The sequence below is a fragment of the Haemaphysalis longicornis genome, unplaced genomic scaffold (assembly GCF_048455015.1).
Source record: "Haemaphysalis longicornis isolate Haplotype H1 unplaced genomic scaffold, Haemaphysalis longicornis Haplotype H1 scaffold_11, whole genome shotgun sequence".
NCBI classification, from domain to species: domain Eukaryota; kingdom Metazoa; phylum Arthropoda; class Arachnida; order Ixodida; family Ixodidae; genus Haemaphysalis; species Haemaphysalis longicornis.
The window spans coordinates 34,450,446-34,464,919 of NW_027526214.1; the positions used below are offsets into that span (position 1 = coordinate 34,450,446).

The following is a 14,474-nucleotide window of genomic DNA, read 5'->3' on the forward strand; positions in this document are numbered from 1 at the left end:
TTAAAAGATTAGCTGTGATTCCGTCAGAGCCGGAGCTGGTTTTAATTGCCTAACGATCACGTGCACATTCCGCATCGTTTCCAGTGATTGTTATAGGCGAACATTTATTAGGGATAATTGCATGTGGCAAGTAAAGTTTGCTATCACATGCTCGCTTGATTTCGTTCACTTCGGAACGAAATGGTGACGTTTTTCAGCGCAGCCGGCAATTCTCAATGTGTGGCCATTCTCTACACAGAGTGCTGAACCTGAGTCGCTTTTTCTAGGAATAACGGTGATGCAGAACGGCTTAGATTCATTTTGAATCTTACGGGCATGTGTCATTGTAATACCTTTTTTCGCTCCAAGAATTACCTTTGCTGCTTTTCTGAAACGTTGTATTTCTTCCAACCAACTAACGCGTTTTTATCGACGCTTTTGTTTACGCTTTTTATTTCCTAGTAAGCCATTTTTTGATACTTTCAGTGAACCATGACTTATCCCCTTTCGCTTATTTTAACCATGGGCACAAACTTTCATTCTATTTCTTTTTCTTTATTTTGAAATAAGCAATGGTTTTGTTCTCGTAGGCGATTATAAAAGTAAGATATAAAGTCATTCGAGAATATCTGTAACAATCTGCTAAGTTTATCTGTCGGCGCGTGCGGATTCGAATATGCGTTTTAAGACGTTCCTTTTTTTAACATGTTTGAGGCGGAGATAAGGGAACTCCCCTATGATCACCTATTTATTTAAGGTGCTGAAATTTAGTCCTGGCGGGATCAGTGTGTTTTTATTAAAAATAATGAAATTTGGTTGTGACGAGTTGATTCCTGCTCAGTCAGCTGTAGGGTAAGGTAATAAAGGAGGCGCAAAATGGTCAGCTCTTCGCGGCGATTACGTTGAGCAGAGACAGCTGAAATAGACCAGTTGATTGAAGGTAATATAAGTCATCGCCAAATATTAAAACCTATTAGAAAACATAAGAAAAATGCAGTCAATGTCTTCTTTAATCAGATTTACAAAATCCGCCCTGCTGTAAAGTTCTCGGTAACTGCCACTAATGATGCAATAAATATGATCACATTATGAGCACACCCAGACAGTTTGAAGATGGAAATACAAAGTAGGGAGGGAGGGATGACAGATTTCTTTTTTCGGAATAATTAGGCCCTCATTCGTATACCCATTTGATCTCCATGAAACAAAAGGAACGGTTGTGGTAACGAATGTTCGCTTTTCGCGCCGTCCTCGGACTGCCACGATTCCGTAGCTAAAACTATGTCGTAAGAGAGTAGAGCACGCGGGCGTTTATTGCGTCAACTGTTTGATTAACGCTGCGAAAGTAAATGAAAGCAGTGAAGCTTTTTTAGTTCAGTTAAGCACGTGGCGACATGCGTGAAAGGGTCATTCAAGAGGGTTATGCTTTTTTTGACACCATAACAGAGCAATCATTTTCGAGTCGTAACTGAATGGGGAAGCACATCTTCAGGTTGTTGAGGCGCATAGTAAATTTTATTATTGCCTTGGCGTTGAGCCTTTGCAGTCACGTAACGTCATCCTTGCAAGTATGACTACTGGAGAGAAACCTTGCTTTTGCCAGACCCAGCACTCCTGTAGGTCATTTATTCTCTGAGCGCAAGATAGAGTTTGTAATTTTGAATTGAAGTAAAAGGAATTACTATAAAATGGCAATAAAAGTCATATGTGGGTGTTCCCAATCTATGAGCTGGTTCGATGTCGCCAACCTCCATCTTAAGGTGTTTTGAGAAGTACTTTGCTATCCTTTAAAACTCTACTTACCCTTTGTGTACTTCTTCTTGAAGAGCTTTGATTAAATGGGGATTTCGCTTCATTTGATTGTTCATATTGCCCACGACATCAGTAATCATTTCGTTCGTCTGGCCTAGAATTTTTATGTCTTCTGGAACAGCGTAAAAGACAGTTTCAATGTATCCCTCGAGTAGTATTTTGTGGTGCACGGTATTTTCTGCGCTTGTTAGACGGGCCTAAGTGTTTGTATTCTGTTGTTTGATTTATTTTACACTTCCCGTGGTTTTATCATCACACTTCTTTTGAAAATTGAGCTTAACCATGACGTTTGTGCCCGGCTTCTTTTCTACGTCACCCGCACAAAAGCAATACAGCAATGCGAGGCACATTGAGAGGACGCGACTTGATGCCTTGAGGCTGACTACATGAATAATAGTTCATTTGGCAAAAAAATGGCTGTCGGAGAAACACTTAAGTATTCGGGTAAAAATGCATGAAGCAATGCGGAAAGGATAAGTACACACATACATACCCTTGTTTAAAAAAGGAATTTTCAGGCCACATAGGGTTCAGTATGTAGTACCGGGGTTCTTGCACCCGGCGTCGGTTCCCCCGAGAGACACTGAGCCCCCTCAATCACACCTTTGCTGGGAGTCACGCTCCGCCAAGGTCCACTGCTCAGCCGATCCGGATGCGCGCACCTAGCCCAGCCCAGTCCGCCATGTTCTCACCTAGCTCGTGTCGCGCCACATCTTCCTCTTCACCCAGCACATGTCCACCCTTTGGGATTGTCCCCCGCCACTGTTGCCCAATTACCACACTCTCCCCCCCTCCGAAGAAAAGGTTGAGATACAGTCTTCGAGGATTCCGATATAGAGCCGAGGGTAACTGGACGGATTAGACGTTGGGACACCAAGATTATGACGTTGTCCACGAAAGAGCTGTGGGACAGCAATGTGGGGACTTGCAGATGTCCTCTGCGAAAGTAGCCACAGGAGGATGCCAGCACAGGTACTGTCAGGGAAGCGTCAGGGTCGCTGGCGTTGCTGGAAGAACCCATTACAGACGAGGCCGTGTCCGACAGCGTCGGAGTGAAAATGTAGGGCCTCCAACCATCAGAACGCAGAGCCAGAGGGGATCCAAGAGCAGTACCAAACAGTCCAATTCATGGACCAGAGCACGCCCGCCAAAGTAGCAGCACAGATGAGAGGAGGGAGCAGCGACTGCCTGGAGCAAGTGCTGTGGTGTCGGGAAGGTGGTTCCAAGGCAAGGGAGTCAGGAGCTCAGGATGCCACCGGGGCATACCAATGGGCATGTTGACGCGGCAGTGGTAAAAGGCCTCCTTACGGTGCGGCGGTGAATGCGGGCGCAGCCGTAGCGATTTCCAAAATGGATTCTGGACGTGAAAGAAGCAAAAATTAACGCCCTTAAACGAACAACTCTATCTGGAAAAATAAATGAAAAAATAAAGAAACGCATCACGCGGGACTGATCAATCATCAAATTCAGGGCCAAGAATAGGAATCCGAAACGAAAAAAAATGCCTTACAAGGATACTCTAGATACATCCCATAGAAAGTTAACATGACGGGTGCGCAGACGCCATTGAGAAACAAGAGGCGTTGCGGCCAAAAGCAGATCAGTCCACGTGGTACTGTTTAAGGTCTGCTATATTAACCGGGCCTGCATGTTCACCTGTACTGATGTGGCGTAAAAGATACGTTATGGAAGACAGCTTCTCGCTTACGGTAAAAGGGCCCTCTCATTTAGGGGCTAGCGACGCGGCAAACTTGCGTGAGGCATCGATCAGTGGATGAGTGCGCCGCAGAACCATGTCGCCAACCGCAAACTGAACATCCCGACGGCCCCGGTTGTACTGCTCCGCCTGCTGGAAACGAGCAACGTCAAGCTATTCCCGGGCAGCCTGTATCGCGTCACGCAGTCGCTGGCGGACGGCCACAGCATGGGGCGACAGACCAGAACCCGCCCCCGTTTCTGGAAGTGCCCTGTCAAAAGGAAATGGCATTTCCCGACCGTAGTTCAAATAAGCCGGCGTAAACCCGGTTGAACGATTCACCGTGGTGCGATTGGCAAATGCAATCTCAGGCAGCTTAGCATCCCAATCCTTGTGTTGCTCCGAATGAGCAATTCGCATCGCCTTGAGAATGCGATTTACACGCTCAGTTATGTTTGCCTGAGGGTGATAGGTGATCGTACGTTTATGTTTCACGCCTACAGCTCGGCAGTTGTCCTCAAGCAATTTGCTCGTAAAATACGTAGCATCATCTGTTATGAGCTGTGCGGGGAACCCAAAGCGCGAAAACACTTCCATTAGGCACCTCCATTCATTCGGTGTATTGACGGTACGTAGGGGGAACAGCTCTACCCACTTCATGAAATGGTCCGTCACCACAAACAAATAACAATTACCACGCGGGCTGCGGGGGTAAGGGCCCATTATATCGCAAGCAACGATTTGCCAGGGGCTTTTACTCTCAACAGACTGCATCAATCCGGGCGGGCAACCGAATCGGGGTTTTGCTCTCTGACACACGTGACCGCTCCTGGAATACCTCAGCACATCCTGCCTCATTCCCGGCCACGTGACAGTCCGACATAACTTCTCATAAGTTTTGCTGCCAGAGCTGTGACCAGCCAGTGGTGAATCACGAAAGTAACGGATGAAAGCCCTCCGAAGCTTACGAGGTACAAAAGCGCGGAATGGTGAATTAGCTTCGTCGTCTTCCTGCGGAATATACCGCAGCAGGAGACCGTCTTCCGCCAACACATATGTATCAAACTCACCGCTGTTGCTGGTGGGAGCAGCGCCCTCTGCCCCGAAGTGCTCAATGATCTTACGGCAGAGTCCGTCGGCACGTTGCGCCGCGAGAAGATCTGCCCTGCTCACCAGCGTACCCCAGCGTGTGTCAGCATCCACTGCAGCCACCAGCGCCGGCGCTTCCGCGTCCGAAGATGGTGGCAGGGGCGCGCGCAATAGCGCGTCAGCGACTTGATTCTGCGAACCCTTCCTGTGCTGGATAGTAAAATCGTAGCGCTGAAGCGCAAGCACCCAGCGCGCAAGACGACCAGCAGTGTTCTGCAAACGCTGCAGCCACGTTAATGCCATGTGGTCTGTTTGAATGGTGAAAGAGGCACCGTAAAGATACATGTCAAATTTCTTTAGTGCAAACACAATTGCTAGACACTCACGTTCTGTGACCGTGTAATTGCGCTCAGCCGGAGTGAGCGTATGGCTAGCAAATGCGACCGGACGGAGAACTCCCTAAAACCCCTGCATCAGCACTGTGCCCAGTCGGTAGTTGCTAGCATCGGTATGCAAGACAAATTGTTTGTTAAGGTCCGGTATGCTTAACGCCGCTGTTTCCGCGATTGCGCGAGACAGTGCTTCAAAAGCTTGCTGTTCAGCCTTCTCCCATTGCCATTTTACGCCTTTCCGTAGTTACTGGTTTAGCGGACGTGACAGCTCCGCACAATGAGAGATGAAGCTACGGTAAAAGACTATCATGCCCAAGAAGCGCTGCAAGCTCTTAACGTCACGCGCGAACGGATAGTCTGTAATTGCCTTCAGTTTGGCATCGTTAGGACGAAGCTCTCTCTTGTCCACGACAAAGCCGAGAAAGTCAACTTTGCTTGTCGCGAGGTGGACCTTTTTATGATTGATGGTGAGACCGGCGCGTTTCATGCGGTCAAGCACATCTCTGAGATGCACGAGATGCTCCTCAAAGGTACGCGAAAAGACGACGACGTCGTCCATATAGGCCATCGCGTACTTATAACGTGCATCTTATAACGTGCATCGTATAACGTGCATAACTCTTATTGGTCAATCCCCCTAAGTGCGTATGCTCCATTTTTCCGGCCGCCAACACCACCTTGGACATTGGAGCTGCTTTACCTACCGGCTGGCATTTGCCTGTCAATACATTTTTTTACGACCAGTGCCTCCATTTCCACGTCACAATATTTGGTGAGTTCAGCTGACCTCCACAATCTGCATAAAAACCCCACAGTCAATTTTATATAGTCACTTGTAGTCAGAACAACCAAAATCTCAAAAAGGGGGATGATAAGCGAATAATCAGGTGGGATGTATATCGAACTTTCTGCTGTTACCCTCAATAATAACATGTTACGAAAAACAATAGCTTCAACAACAGGTTCAAATTCACAGCATGACATAATATTAATAGTTGGTACACGATAAACACCAACCAAAAATTTTGTTAGCCCAGCCCTGTCTTTTTAAATCGCAACTACCTCTTCCTAAAATATGTGCATTGTCCTCTAGATGCGTTTTCTATACGCAAGATACGGGTAGATTCGTATGTGGTAACTCACAGACATCCTGTGAATATTTAAGGCCTTCACTGCAGTTACATTGTGTCATAACATCTTTTACTGTTTCTCAAAATAAGACCGTTTAGAATGGTGGTTTATGTGTTCCCTTTTGTGAGCGGCATTCGTGCAGAATTTTTTGTTGTTTTTTTTACATTGGTGCGTACCACACACCGGTCTTTTTGGGGGATACAACAGTAAAATGGAGAACATCCATGTGGCTCTCAGAAATACTCTATTATCTCGCAAAATAAGGAATCTTGAGTATTTCACCCTGTAAGATGGTATCCCGAAACCGCAAACGACGATGGTGCCACCAGTACAACGTGTGGCACAATCGGTACAGCAGAGTTGTGAAGCAGTGCGGGTTCCTCGGTCTCCGTCTCGTCCGCGCCCTCGGGTGTACTGGGGCTAGTAGAACCTATACGTTACGTGCGGCATCACTTCTCAAAGTTGCGGCAGCTACAGAATATTCTGCCGTGTCCAAAAACTTGGCAGCAACTGTTTCAGCGGCTGAATTCAACCCATGCAGTTTGAAGGCGTAAGACAAAGTCCACCACGCTTCCCTGTGCCTGCTGATACAAAGCGCAGATGCATCCTATGGCGAGCTGCATGGGAGCAAGCCGTTTGTTGTTGTTTTACGCACCACTGGCGAGATGTTCTCGGTGACTGTTATATTCATTCATTTGTATTCAGATAGAACTTCTCACATTCACAAAACTATGCCGATTGTAGTCACTGGCTGTTTAGGCATTTAAAGTTAGTCCTATACCAACACTTGTTTGATGATAGTTTTCTGAGCGCTTGACATGTTTTGGTCAATCATAGCAGGAATTCAAAGAATTCGCGAACAATTGTGACTTGAAATTATTGCGCAATTTCGAAATTGGTGCGCGGATATTAGGGTGCATTAGACCTGGGTTGAGCATAATAATAATATAGACCAGCTGAAATCCGTAAAATATGTTCAGCGGATATTTCTTTATTATGTTTGTGCATCGTAGTCACCAAACAATTGTGACGTTCAAGTTTGGTTGCACTCATCGCAGATAAGCTGTTGTATTGTTCAACAGAGCTGCTGAGGTGTAACACCTTGAGGGCTGCTGTGGAGGTGTGACCGTCAAACGCCGGTGATGCGGTTTGAGCAAGGAGTTCCCTGACTTGTTCATGTTCATTCACTTAATATATCAATCACCAGTTCATTGTTTGGTGCCTATCAGATATTCATTCATGAGGAACACTAATTATGAAGCGACGATGTGTGTTTTGTCAGCTGACTACTGCGAAGGCACGAGCGCATTTGTTAGCTTCAGGAAAACTGGTGGTTTGTAGAAGTGACCACGACAACTAGGAGCGGGGCGTTTGCATTGTCCGAAGAGTTCTTTTAAACGATCTTGAAGTTGTTATGCGCCATGGAAACAAAGTAGAAAAAAGGTAGCACATCATCCACTGTTGTTAAACTGGTGCCCAAGCGAGGCATCGGGACTTGTTAACTGGTGGAGAGAAACAGAGGCACTTGGTGGAAGTTTGGTGGGTGCTGGGATAGAAACATGGTCAGGATTCTTCAATCCACCTTTGGGTATATCTGTACGGTCAGTCAAACCTTCAATTTGGGCTCGAGTTTCGTGGTGTCACTACTTATCGTAACGTTGAATACTCGAGGTTCTGGGGTGGATTGCCGCAGTCCCCGGTTTATTCCTCCTCGATGTTCCAGAAGAAATTTCAGATTAATATATTTTCAAATACAGTTCTAACAACTCTTTGGCACTGAAGAAGCGAGTTAATTTGTTACTAATTTTCCTGGTTGGTATAGTTTTTTCCCTCTCTTTTATCTGTAAACATGGCTACTAGATTTAAGGAGGCTCAGACCAATTTGTACAAAAAACACCATGAACATCAATCAGTAAAAAATAGGATCTGAAATAACAAAGCTGTCACTAAACTATTTGCGCAGACGTACCCTACACAAAAAAAATTACGCCATCTCCCGGAAGGGATCTATGTTTGTGATGCAAAGCATGTGGATTGCGTGTAGGTTCCACAGCGGAGCAGAACCGGCGCAGGAGGTGTCTTGGAGCAGACCTAATGCCGCGCAGCGCGCTCTACAGCTGGAGGAGAGACCCGCATGCGCAGTTGGGGTGTGGAGGACGTAACAACAAGGGAGGGACATAGCCCCGACCATGAGATGGCTCCTGGAGCCACAGTGTCCCCAGTGTCTTCCTGGGCCAGTACGAGAGAGCACGCTTCACCTTAAGAGATCCTCGAGTGATAATGTTGCCGGTGTCTTCCTGAGCCGGCACGAGACAAGGTGAGCGGCGAGGAGGAGTGCGGTGTTATCACAGCTGGTTAGGATTCCTGGAGCGACAGTGTGGCCGGTGTCTTCCTCAGCCGGCACGAAACGAGCCGAGCGGCGAGAAGAAGAGCGGCGTTTTTTTTTTTGAGGAGAGCGGCGTTATCACAACTGGCGTGAAGAGGGGACGTGTAGGAGAGGTGTGGTCGCCGGACGCCGACGGACGACGGAGGTTCGACTAAGACATGCTTTGCATTTAAAAACAGATACTCGCGCGTCAAGTTGAGAACTGCAAAAGTGCGACACTGCTCTTCTACATAGCCAACATCTTCAAAAGTTCACTTCAGCTGCGAATAAAATTAAGCATTATTTTTGACATTGCCAAACCGATAGAAAGACCTAAGATATTTTAAATTATGTTTATTGTTTCTAGAAGCAAATGAGAAGTGTCTTTATAACTTTTAGAATCGTTCGTAATATTGTAACACAACAAAAATACACAAAATGCACTGAAGGGCCAACTTGGCATCTGTAAGATCATGTATTGCGTAGTTGGTTTCTACTCTATAAAACCAGTTTTTTAAGCAACAGCTTCTTAATACTTCTTCATTCATCATCAGCGCGATAGCACTAAATGTATGATGCACGCGCTGTTTTAAAGCTAAGCAGTATATGTATAACCGCCCTGCCCCAGCTTGCCGTACGGGTAAACCACTTTAGTCGGCGCCGCTTCAGCACTGCTTCTCGCCTCCGCGGACGTATCATGCTGAAATGTTATTTTCCGTTGCCTTTCACGTTTAAGCACATGCGCATAGGTTGTTGCCGGTTTATCCTGGCACGAGCTGGAGTGGACAGAGGAAGGGGCAGCGTGCCCGCGAAGCGAGTTTTCATGCCCTCACTGATGGCATTTCCATTGTGCTGGCGGGAGCCTTACACGTGGATGACTATCAGCCGATGGCGATTTCTGTGATGTCTTCACTCGTGAAGTGGATGCCTACGACGGGGGGAGAGAACTGCCAGCCCCATGTTTGTTCGCTAGAATAAATCTCGAGTTATTGCCACTTTCATTCAAATAGTGGATAAAAAATATACCCTTTCGCAAATAAAAACAATTGCGGGTTACTTGTTACACTTCGTCGACTACGTCCAGCTTCGTAGGTCATGCCTCTTTACCGAACAAAACGGCACTATTATTTTTATTACCAGCTTTAGGTAGCCAGAGACTTTCTAAAAAATGTAAGAGCGGGTCTTCAGAAAACGAAGCCATGATGATTTCTGTCGTAGCTATTGTGTGCCCTTTATGGAAATCGTTTAATTGTAAGCTACTTTACAAAGTCCTTGCTGCAGCCGTTTGGGAGGCTCGCTTCATTCTTAACATAAAAACAGCATTTAGTTTATTATGTTGTCTACAGAACGTCACCAATCTTACATTGAGTAATGTTTTTTCGCTTGCAGTACTCGGTAAGCCCATTATGTGACATCATAATTCTTTCGGGACAACCTATTCCTTTGTGCAGACTTAAAGATAAGTCGATTTAAAATAATGCCAATGCACATTTCGTGCATCACAAAAGCAGTTTCAGTCAAAAATGACCGACTATGGCAAAGAAAATCAATGATTTTTTGGGTTACTGACCGTACATTGTCTTTTCACAAAGAAAATGCCAATTTTCAAACGGGGGTGTTTCTGTAGAGACCCTGGTCTCACTCCGTATTGGTATATTGTAACGGAGTCAACATCGCTGGCTTTTTCAAGAGTGGAGCTGTTTAAGCTCCATTTAAAGCCGTTGTTTTTTCAAATCACACATTGGCGCAGAAAAGAGGAGAGGGGAAAAATGACGTAAGAAGAAGTGCGTGGAAAAGTGCGCGAAGGCACACACAGTAGAGGCGCACAGAAAAAGAAGGTAGACTGGTAAGCATATTGAGGTTGTGCGAAACAATACTTTTACATAGTTGAAAAACGTGAAGCATCCAGGATAACTCTAAAAAAAAAAGGAGACTCTCAACAAACCATGATACAAATAAATAATAAGATATCCAAATAGACATCTAACTAGCCTCGCTTGAAACGTCAAAGACAACATATAAAGTCGACGGCTAAAAGATCGCAGGAAGCTTGCACTGATGAACAACACTCACGAGGAAGACGTCCACCACTTCTTTTTCAACAAATTTAGGCTGAAGAGGCAGTTCTTCCAGTCGCTACGGCGAGCCTCTGGGTTCGTAGCCTTTTACTTGGCCGTAGGAACTATCCGCGGACGGCCCATGTCGAGAGCTGCGCAGATTCTGCCAAGAAAAGGAATCTTTTACGGTACTAACCGCATTTTCACTACGATATAAGCAGTGCATCTCTTATAAACAAAAGTGGGCCCACGTCATCTCTCGTGTTTTGCGTTCCAGGGAAGTGTAAAATACCTACGGTTAAACGCTATTGCGGTAGTGCTGCGGCATTCGCTATCAAGTGTATTTCCATTTCCTAGCAGGTATTGAGATAGCTGCGCGCAGCTGCGTGATAGCGTTCCTCATGGGTAGTTTTCTGCAAAACAAACTTACGGCCAGCAAAAACAGTTTTGTTGTAAATATATACGCCTCAACAAGGCACGCATAGTTTTGGCTGTCGCGGTGATAATTACTTGTCGTGGCCCTCACCCCGTAGCTGCCGCTCGGTTTGTCTGGTGCTGACTGATCCTAGGCGTAGACAGACAACGAATGTTGTACTTTCTTTAGGTCAGAGCGCGGTGGCTAACTCCACCGTAGCCTTAGAGCAAGGATATACTACCTGCTTCGGGTAGGGTCAACATTTTGCGGGATGCCGAACGAGGAGTACGGTACGATGTCGGCACACGTCGACAGAAGTATTGTGATGACAAAAAATAAATTAACCATGCAATTCCTCTGCTTCACCAGTAACTCTGCCAAGCTTATTTTTAGTAAAATGAATCAACGAGAAACAACACCTTTTGAAAGAAAGGAAAAAGAGAGAGTAAAAAATAAACTAAACTACCTTCAGGTAAACACAGCCCAGGGACGGTACTCCAATCAGCTGTTTTTATTCTGAACCACCCTACTTCTCTTCTATAAATTTACCTTTGTCTTTAGGCTGATTTGATAGTGTTTTTTAGTTGATAATAGGAGAAATTATGACAAGGAAGCATTTCTGTTGACATTATGCAAAACATTTCATTTCCATTCCCTCAAAGATAGAAAAGTGTATTAAGAAAAATATTATTAACATGTGAAACGAAGCCTGAAGAAAAACAAAGGGGTATGGTTACCTCCTTTTTAGCTGTCAGAACTCTCTCCGTGGGAATTTATTTGTTTTTATTGTCTTTCTTTCTCTTTCTTATGGCCACAGTTTTCATAATTCCCTTGGTCTTCTTTTGGGTTCTTCTCTTTATATAATATTGTAAACACAACTTTTACCTACGTGTTTTGTACAATTTGCTTCAATTTGTAATATATTTAAACTTACTTTCCTCTTTTGCCGAAATAGAGAGTGAGGCGATGGGAACTGCAGTTTCTATTATTAGTTAGCTTCTTCTTGTGGTTGTTTTCTTCTATTTATTTTCTGTTCTATGTTTGGTTTTTTACGTAGCTTTTTATATTTCCTGGTCAGAACCTGAGTAACGTATAAGCATTGGGAGGATATATTTTGCCGTTATTGATCCCCTTCCTGTCTTAACATGCTGCAGTGTACATTATTTGTCTGCGTTTTGAGAAGCTCTTCTCACCTGCGAACCAGTCTTGCATTAATCTTTGTTCAAGTCTACTTGTCTCAAAGAAGAAAGGTTGTATGTTTTCAGTGCAAGGATTTCGAGTTTGGCTAATGTAGGCCCGTGACACTGTTGGTGAACCCCTGTTAGTTCGAAGTTCACGGTCTGTGTATTACAATACGAACTGTATTTAGGTGTACAAATCATTCCTCGGGAAAGGGGCCTCTCTTCGGCACACTTTTAAGGCGGCTGCGAGAATTACCCGAGAAACGATGTCACAGAATAGACGAGTATGTCCTTAGTAAATTTTATTTGGGTAGAGTATTTCTGCTGAGCTGCTTTGCCTCAGGATCCTTGCAAAATGATGTGAATTCGCTTGGCCTTAGCCAGTCGATTTAAACTGCGCCGCCCCCGCACGGGGCACCTTGAGCAATCTTGTTGATGGTGGTGGCGACACCGCAGACCCCGAGCCCCCATACATAAGTTGTGAACAACCGTAACAATATGTTTAAAGGTGAAGGGTAGAAACCTGAAACTGTGGCCGTGGGAGCACAGGTCAAGCTACGACAGATGAGCTCCCTGTCTGTTTACCGCTTCAGCTATCAGGGTAAGGCTGACAAAGAAAGTACCCCCGTCTTCCTGCTTTTTCCTAAGCTATACTGATAATCCAACCATCCTGCTCCAACCACCCCCGAACGGGATCAGCCTCCGGAGAGGGGCCGCACTGAAGTCTTCTTTCCACCCTTGCCCGAATTGACATTTGCAAATCCTGAAAAGTTCTCCCGCTTTATAATATTGAAATCTCTTGACCAGTCGATTCCCGTCACTGCCCAGTCTGTTTTCTCATCTCCAAGTTCCTTGACGGCATTGTAGGGAAATCCTACAAAGCCAAGAAACTCAAAAGAGTGGACATAATGATCGAACTTAACATCAGACAGCAATCTATCAACCTCCTCAAACAAACCCGCATGGTAGCTACAGACATACAGATCACGCTCCACCGCACGGTGAACAGCTTCCAGGAAGTCACCTCTTGTCCTGACGTGATGAAAGAAACAGAGACATATCTGCTCGAGCGCGTTCGAGATCAGGCTGTAACGGCAGTGCGAAGGATAACCATGCGTCGAAATGACACCAAGGGCCGTACAAAACACTTGAACTTGACATTTGACGGCTCAACGCTCCCCAAGTCGGTCAATGCAGGCTCCATACGATGTCCTGTCCTACCGCCGCAAAACGACCTGTTCCAAATGCGCCGCACAGGACCACCGGACAGATAATTGCAACTCCACCACCTTCACTTGTGTTAACTGTGGGGTACCGCATGCGGCGTACTCCCGCAAATGTGAGAAATTCTAACAAGAAAAGAAAATATTCAATGTGAAAGTAACAGAGAACATCACCTTCCCAGAGGCGCTGAAGAGGTTCGCCTCTTGCCCTCTGGGGAGGTGCGCCGACGCTGCTCGGTGGGGGTGGCGCGGCGTCTGGTCTCGGCGGGGACCCAGTACCGCGAGTCAGGCTTGGTCCCCTCCCTCCCTCCCCCCCGGGGTGCTTCCGGCAGCCCAATCCGTCGCCACACTGCTTGCTGAGGCAGCAGCAGTTGTGGGGCCAACCTCTTCCGCAGGGACCGGTGCCGCACTCGCTGCTGACCTCCCCGTCCTCCAGTAAGTTGGAGGGTGCCGAGGGGATGGACACCGGGGTCCCGCATCGGCTCCCACCACCACTGCACCTCCCGTACCACTTCTGGCGCCCCCAACGCCCGCGCCGGTGTTGGCTCAAACAAAGGGCTCCCGAAGGAGGGCCAAGTCCGGGGGACTCGGTTCGACGGGCACCCCCAGGACATCTGAGGACGAGATGGACGTCGCGCCGTTCTTGGTTGCAGCGCACCGCAATGAGCGGCCTCCGACGTCCAAGCCAACAGAAAGGACCAAAAACCTCAACCCCAGAGTAACAGCCCCGGAACACGACACACGAGCACACACACTCCATTGATTGCTTAATGTCATTAATGGGAACAGAAAACATAATTAGATGAAACTGCAGAGGCCTCCCTAAAAATCGTGACCATGTGTATGAGATGCTGCATGCCAATCAGCCAAGTGTCATGAGTCTCCAAGAAACACACCTCAATTCAAAACAGACAAATTTCTTAAGTAGGTACATGGTATTGAGAAAAGTCTGGGTTGGTTGCACACACCCTTGTGGGGTGTGGCCATAATTGCCCGGAAATCCTTAGCATGTCACCATGTCACTTTGAACACTGTCCTTGAGGCTGTAGCAATTCGCACAATAATATTCTATAGAATAATAACGCTATCCTCTATATACATTCCTCCTGATCATTCACTTTCGAGCTCTGACTT

General features: G+C 46.3%; 1 pseudogene; it reads left to right on the top strand.

Annotated features, from left to right (window-relative positions):
* The first annotated feature begins 2,919 nt into the window (after positions 1-2,919).
* Positions 2,920-14,474, top strand: part of LOC144160616 (uncharacterized) — an 81,034-nt pseudogene continuing 69,479 nt past the window's right edge.